Genomic DNA, 8,101 nt, shown 5'->3' with positions numbered 1-8,101 from the left:
AGCCTGTTTCTTCTGATGAGGATATGCTGCTCGCTGTTATGAGGAACGGTGCATAGTTGAAAGGATGAGATTAAGAAATGGTGTAATAAAGAGAACAGGAAGAGGGACTGATGGCAGGAGGGCCAAAAGAAAGTGTGTGACTAATGTCGAAACAACTCCAGAGAATGACACGGTGGGAGTCAATGGGAGGGAAGCAGGGGCAATTGTTATGCGCATTACAAACCCCCATCACACCCCACTGCTAAACTTCCAAGCCTTCATCCTCTCTCTCTCTCTCTCGTGTGTGTGTGTGTGTGTGTGTGTGTGTGTGTGTGTGTGTGTGTGTGTGTGTGTGTGTGTGCGCGCGCGCGCAGTGTAGATTTAAGAAGGCTTCCATCCAAAGCTCCCAAAAAGCTTGTCTTTAACCATGCAGTTTCATTTACCCCCCATAGACGAACTCAGTGTGTTCCTTCGAGGCCATGCAGATGTAGAAGGGGATATGAATGAAGGAGAACAAGTGTGTGTGAGTGTGTGAGTGTGTGTGTGTATGTACGTGTCAAGGGGAGGCAGTTTTGTTTTGGTTTTTTTTCCTGTGGGAACCAAGTTTCTGTGTAATCAGCCTGATCATTTCCTCAAACCCCTTTCTGTCTAATAACATTGAATATATTAATTTCCTCAACAGGTAGCAAACAACTGATAAGCATAAAATGCAAAGTAAATTCAGCTCAAATAGTACTCGTTTCATATCTCTGCTGCTTCGCCATTGTACTGAAGACAAAAAAATGTTATTGTGACTTTCATGAATCAAAGTATAAAGAAAAAAGCGTCTTTCCTATTCCCAATTGCACATAAAGTAGAATATTTCAAGCCTTTTTTGTTCCATTATTTGCTAATTTTAGTTTATAAATCATGGAAATCACATTTTTTCTGAACAAGAGGCTACAATTTTCTTAATTTAAAAAAATTCCCTCAAAATCTTCAGTTGACACATTATGAGTGTATTATTAGCTGACAAAACATTCAGCTTTTTAATGACATTCGTATTTTCTGAACTTCATCTGTATATACGATGGTTATCACAATGAAAAACCAACAATTTTTCAATTAATTCCCCAGGATCTTTTAAATGTCATGCTAAAACTAATCTTTTAAACAACCAAATTCATTTTAAACCACGTGGGCCTGAGTATTTTTACAAAGTCTTTTTTTCACTGTATTTTAACATTTTCACAACCTTAGGTGTCCTGAAAGGCAGTGACAGATACAACATATTATTATTATTATTACAGAAATACTTCTTTTGGTCTTATTTGTGCTAAATCTACTACTAGTTTGCATGTTCTTCCTGTGCTGGTGTTGGGTTTTCTGCTCATAGCCCAAAACATTCAAGCATTTCAGATCACTGTGAAGATGTTACAGGAGATCCTTCTCTACCTGAGGCATTCAGTCTCTAACTTGCTTCTTTATGATTCATATATCTTCTTGTTTGTTCAGTATCATGTTCCCCATCACTTGTTTTTTTTTTTTTGGGTCATTTGTCTCCTTTCATCTCTTCTGTAGGTCGAGTGCGATTCTATCATAAGAAGAAAAATAAAGCCAATTCAAAACACCACCAGGAAGAGCAGGATTTATCTCCTTCCTTCAAGGAAATGGGGTGAAATTGGTCATCGAGCGAAAGCCGTGACATTTTGACCTTTGGAGGTTAAGAAGCAGAAGTCACGCACACACTGTTCCTCCCCATTGCTTACACATCCCTCTGAACTATGTGGAGGTCCTGCACACACGCACACACACACACACACACACACACACTGCCAACATCCGAACAGCGACAATCAAGCGCCCCCTTGTCCTTGCAGACCAAATCCTTGAGCCCTCTCATGGTTTTTCCGAACGCTGCCATAAGAGGAAGCCCTGGATTAAAGGAGATTATGCCATAGCGTCTCCAGAAGGGTTTACCGGGAATCAGCATGCGGGGTGTCTGTTCCACAGCAGCCGTGACAGGAGCTGCGGCGTTTCGCTCGGCCTACGTGACGTAGTCTGGCCCTCCGGAGAGAAGCTGGGACCGGTTGATGTACGCAGACCAGAGGAGGCGTCTCAGCAGATCCATTATGTTCCTCATGGTCAGATTCTCCCGCAGTTTTTGTTCTTTCCAGAGTAAATTGTGGGAAAATCTGTCCGAGGGATGTAAGTGTCGTTCCCAAGATCCAATCCAGAACATGTGTTTGTTGCTCAACACGATGTTTCACAATAATGAAATGGCCTGCAGTCAAACCAAACATATCCACAGAGGCTGACAGGAGTAGAAATCATGCATTCCTGCAACGGCTGAGGGCAGCACACTTGGACGTGAATACTATTGTGTGTGTGTGTGGATACAAGCAGGAGACATGAGCAGGAAAAAAAGACACGAATTGTAAGTCACAGCAGATTATTGGATAGCCATGAGAACCTCACACTTGTTGCTTTGTTTGTTCAATCTATCTTTAGGTAAACAAAGTAGTGTGATGTAGCGCCTTAAACGAGTTAATGATGAATCCGTGAGGCTCACACCGCCTCAGCAAACACAGGAGGGTTAAAGCCAGGAAGGTACACGAGGATCCTTTTCTCACTGAAAGAAGAGGCGTCAGGGGGGTTCCAGCGCTCCAAATCCTCCCCAAGCCCCATATGTTACTCTCCGTTAAATCTTTTAATGTGTTCCTGTATTAGAGTGCGTATGTGTATATCAGTATATGTGCTGGCGCAGGGGTATCTGTGCCACTTTAGCGGATTAATGTCATTATTGTTTGTCAGCGGCGTCCTGCTGTTACAGCTGGGGCGGGTTACATCATCACGGACGCACACAATGCATTCACATGCAAATCATGCCACTAAATAAGAGCTATAAATAATTACATTAGAATCTGAAGTGCTGTTTTCATGCCTTGTCATCTCAAAATGAAACTGAAGCAGCTTGTTGAACTGAAAAAATACAATAAAATCTCCACATGACTTCATATATAATGATGACTGGTTGAGATTCATTCATAAACACACTCGTTTGCTGTATGTGTGTGTGTGTGTGTGTGTGTGTGTGTACTCCTTGGGTGTTCCCTGCACTGTTTGCCCGCACGTGCTGAAACAAAGAAACCAGTGCGCTCCTTCGCTCAGTCAAGTTCCCTCCGCAGTGACAGGAAAAGTAATCGATTACACGCCACAGTGAGCGGACAGAGCCGGAGGAGGCCGGGAGGCACACGGAGGAGCAGGTAGAGTAATGCAGGAACAACACATGCCCCGTCGCCCTCCCGCGCCACACCTTCAACCGCCTCGCATCGACCTCTCAGGCGAGCCGGAGCGTTTCTGACACGCAGCGCCAAAACAGGAGAGACGGAGGGGAACGTTCAAGTGTTAATTCAAAAAATACAAATGCAAAACAACAACACGTCGATTCGCAAACGTCTCTGGAGTCGTTGGAATAGTGAGGATACTGGTAGTTTTGGCTGTTTTCCAGGGTATGCTGCTGAATTCCTCATTTTAACTGTTTTGACTCGCTCTTCTGGCAGCCTTGTGTTTCCATTCATTTGCATAAGGTACATAAATAAACAGAAGTTGCAGAAACTGGCAGAATTTGTACAATATCTGCAAAAAAAACTGGACTCAGCTAAATGTCTTTTGATATTAGTTCAGTTTATTATTAAAATCAGCCACACAAAAAAATTAATGAAAATCTGGAAATATCTTAATGCAGATATTACAGTGGTGAACTGGAATAACCTAAAAAAGGCTGGATTCAGATTTTAAAATGATTATAAGTCAAAGAAAATATGAGGGAAACAGCAGTCATCTGAGGACTAAGCTTCAATCTGCTCATTCCATTTAGATCTCCAGATTTCAAACTAAGAAAAGCATTCAAAACTATCTTGAATGTCCCTTTTTTTCAGCCATTTATTCCTCCGAATTTCTCTTAAATGTACTTCTTTTTGTATTTAACAAACATATTCAACTTCTTTAACACATTAAACATATTAACAAGTGCAAAGGTTTTAAAAAATCAGTGTGAAATAAAGTTCTGCTAGATTTCACCATTGTATCTCAACACAATCTGATCCCGGCCCTGGTGCAGAGAGGGGGAGAGGGCCGTGCTGTTTTCTTAGGAGGTGGGCCTGTAACTGGACCGCCGGGTGACTCACGGAGTAAAGATCTGGGAAAGATCTGAGGGAAGACCTCCGTGTGTCCACCGAGGACCACAGCAGGAGGGGCGCCGGGCCACAATCAGATAGTGACTGAATGGATCCGTCATACGCGAAGTCGGGTCCAGATGTGGGGAGGAGAACTGAAAGGTTTCTGGTTGCAGTGTGTCTGAGTGAAGTTGCTATTTTTGGCCAAAAGAGGGAGACAGTGCACAACGAGACAGAGAACAACACAGCACAAAGCTAACGTGTGCACAGTAGGAAGTCTCTATGAACGATCTGTATGCAGCTATATAACACTGGAGATCAAGCTAAAAGACAAAGACAAGGTGTACTGAGTCATATCTCATTAAATGAGCTGGGCTATCAATATGCTCGGCTCCAGCCATGAGATAAGGCGAGATATTGACCTCCAGAGATACAATAAAACATTTAGTCACACTCATGAATCCGGGCTAACTGCAGATGACATCCAGCTCAGTTCCAGGCATCATTTGCTCTCCAAACACATTACTTCTCTGTTAAAACATTCCTGCTTCACGTCCCCGAACAGCGCTGGACTGACGCTAAGAGAAACCAGAACTGCTGTTTTCCTACAAAGCACATGGCGCCAAAGCAAAACACATCAGCCCAGCAGAGTGTGTGTGTGTGTGTGTGTGTGTCCCCTCCTCGACAACAAATGTTTTCATAATTCAGGCGTTTAGTGCAGTGAACCAGCTTGTCTGGCATGGTAACCATGGCGACAGTGCGTTATAGGGGTTCGCTGAGGACGGGGGGGCTCCTCCGTTCATCTGCACCCAGCGGGGCAGAACAGAAGCTCGTACCAAGCCTCCACACGTGTGTGTGTGTGTGTGTGTGTTTGTGTGTGCGTTCAGAGCCCATTATCACCACTCCAACCACAACAATGGCAATCAATACTGTCTATCAAGGCTGCATGTGGCTCGGACCCCCGCTGAAAGTCGACTTATGCCACACTCATTGTGGCTGCGCATAATCACACAGACACAAAGAGTGATTACTCGGTTTCTGGGCACATTATCTCTGCCTCTGGGCATTTCAAGACATTTCCAGTCAATTCTCAGACTGGTTTCAAGTCTTCAGGAACACAAAGACTAATCAGAAATGTCACTGCAAAAACACTGAACCTGAACATTTCTGTGTTTGTTACAGAGATTTACAGACATGTTGCTTTGAAGTGGAATTATGATATGTTTGGCTACCGTCAAGAACAACTGACTGAAAGAGAATAAAATACGATTTAATGAGAAAATGTTTAATCAGGATTCTCTTGTTTATGTGTGGTGAGCACTTCCATCCATCCATCATCCACGCAATTGGGCTGTGGGAAGAAACCTGGAGAACACCCACACACGCACAGGGAGAACATTCAAACTCCACACAGAAATATCAGTCAGTGGATTCACACTGGGAACATTCCTGCTCAGTCTTGCTTCATTAAAAACATCTTAAAACTGCCACAGTCTTCACAGTACATCTCCACTGGAACCACACCTAATGCTTTTTCAGCACTCACACACACACACACACACACACACACACGTGCACTGTGAGGGGAACGACCTCCTCACGCTCGCCCCTCTCGCTGTTTCCGGGTGGGAATGACGTGTGCGTGAGTGAGAGTGTGGGGGGATACCGGGGAGTCTCTTTCCAGATGTTAGCGGAGCTGCACAGGCAAACGCCCCGTACGGGAAAAAGGACAGGAAACACAAAACTGACATAAACGCCCGTGACTAAGAGTCTGTGAGTACATACGATCCGAGCCCCGCCAGGTCACCGTACAGTCACCATTAACGTAACTCTGTAGGTGAAAGTGACTCACGCCAGCGCAGTATAACTCCAGCGAGCCACACACAGCCTCCCAAAAATGAGTCAGATCCTGCTCACGTCTATATGTTTATGAACAAATTAGCGTTTTATGAGAGTGTTTTCATCCATCGGTGGAAAAACAAAGACATGAGAGATACAAAACCCAAACAAAGACGGCATGTGTCTGTGATCCATTATGTATAAAGAGGGAAATCCGATGTATTATATATGTGCTGAGATGAGATATGATGGTGTACTGTGACCTCTGAGTGACACGGCCAGTGTCTGCATGCATAATGCATGACTCCGTGTAATAAATCATGAGATAAGGGAGAGGGATTCAGCATGGGGATCCTTTATGTTGACATGGGTGGAGAAAACCTGAAAGAAGGAAGGAGGGAGCAGCACTGTGCTGCCCTCTAGTGGTGAAAAATATATTGGTGATATGAAGCTGAAGTTGTTTTAAGCTTTTAAAGTTTTTAAAGGCTGCGGAAACAAAAACAGCTGTCTCTTAAAAAAAGGGGTTTTCTTTCAAATTGCAGGAATTAGAATTAACAGATAGTCCAGAACCGATTTAGCCAATAAAAATATATATTCTAAGTGAATACAGATCAAAAATCGAATGTCATTTCTTTTCCTTCTTTTGCTTAAAACCATTCAGTGAACCATCTAAACATGGTTTTTCCACTGATATACAAGTATAAAAGCAGGCAGCTAAGTTTATTTTGGCCTTTTGTCTTCAAGCTTTGGGAATTTATTTTCCCATCATCCCTCTGTCCTCCATCTTACTCACTGTTTGGCCTCCTGTCCACAAACAAACATGGTCCTTTATTTTAACTCCTCACACCAAGCGTAACATAAACCCACCACTAAGTGCACGTCAGATGAGGAAAACACTGCTGATGGTGTTCAAACTGTGTTGTGATTGATTTCCTGGTGAGAGGAGGATCATTCTTGTGGGGGCTCTTCAGGGCCTTTTTCGGTTCACTGTGAGATATTGACTTAGAGACGGTATGTAAACAAGACGCTGAGTCGGAAAAGTGACTGGTTTGTCAAAACCTGAGATTTCTCCAAAACTAAGCAACAGAGGTCACAGACTGGACCTCATTCAACACCTCCTCTTTGTGTTCTGCTGGGAATCTTGTTATTATTGAAAATGGGTCACAAAGTCACAGGATCATCATGAAGGGTTCATATCCAAACTCTTCATGTGACCATCTCACAGTAAACACTAAAATTATTGTTAACACGAGCAGCACTGAAAATGAGCAGATCATTTCTGCCTACCTGTCTATGCAGTCATACCAGGCACTTATTTCCATTATAATCACATGACTTGAATTGGATTTTCTCTTCCGTGAACAACAATTGCTTTGAGTTACTGAGAGTGCATGCATTATGAGTATAGCTGCTAACTCAGCATGTGTTCTTGCTTATCTTTTTATAGAGAGGATTGCTCATTAATGCAGATATTTCAGGCAGATATTCATACACTTGCAGATGATCTAAGCATCCATTGTTGGCTGTCACAGACTGTAACAATGCCATCTTTGTTTGTGTTCTCTTATACACTGCACACTTTTTTCTTTGTTTTATTTGTGGATCTTTCCACTCATATTTGCCACTTTTGCTTCAAATAAGACACTAATGATGATGTTGTTACTGTGAGTATGTATCTGAGGACACACCGAGAAGTTGTTGTGAAAACGAGGCCAGCCTCAAATCCCTCTATTCAAGGGATCCATGACTACTTGAAAACAGAAACCATTCTGACCTTGACGGCTCTGGCTGGTCTCACACCGAGTTACCAGTTCTCTGTCTGGCTTCTGCCTCTGCCAGCGTCTTCTGGTGAGCCAGCGTTGCGAGGGGGGTCCTCCGCACAGAGGCCTGCTGGCAGAGCCGGCGGGCTCTCCGCTCAATGACGGGATGATCTCTGCTCGATAACGGCGACACCATTACTGAACTGAGCCAGAGGGCGACTTTCTGATTATAGCAGAGCCAGCTGCTCCTGACGGCGTCACGGCAGACTCTACGAAGGCTCCCGATGAAGCAGTGCGCACACTCTGAGCCCGGCGCTGTTGTTCTCACGCACAAACAGCATGAGGCTCTAACAGTTGGCAGGTGGC

The 8,101-nt window shown here is 43.8% G+C and overlaps 2 protein-coding genes across 2 annotated transcripts in view; one reads left to right on the top strand and one right to left on the bottom strand.

Moving 5' to 3' along the window:
- LOC115408633 (rho-related GTP-binding protein RhoA-D) overlaps positions 1-8,101 on the top strand; it is a 644,285-nt gene that overhangs the window by 195,695 nt on the left and 440,489 nt on the right. The gene's annotated exons all lie outside the window — the stretch shown is intronic.
- nav1a (neuron navigator 1a) overlaps positions 1-8,101 on the bottom strand; it is a 75,491-nt gene that overhangs the window by 36,697 nt on the left and 30,693 nt on the right. The gene's annotated exons all lie outside the window — the stretch shown is intronic.

Source organism: Salarias fasciatus, chromosome 20 (assembly GCF_902148845.1).
Source record: "Salarias fasciatus chromosome 20, fSalaFa1.1, whole genome shotgun sequence".
In the NCBI taxonomy this organism is placed as follows: Eukaryota; Metazoa; Chordata; class Actinopteri; order Blenniiformes; family Blenniidae; genus Salarias; species Salarias fasciatus.
This window is presented reverse-complemented; position numbering and strand designations above follow the sequence as displayed.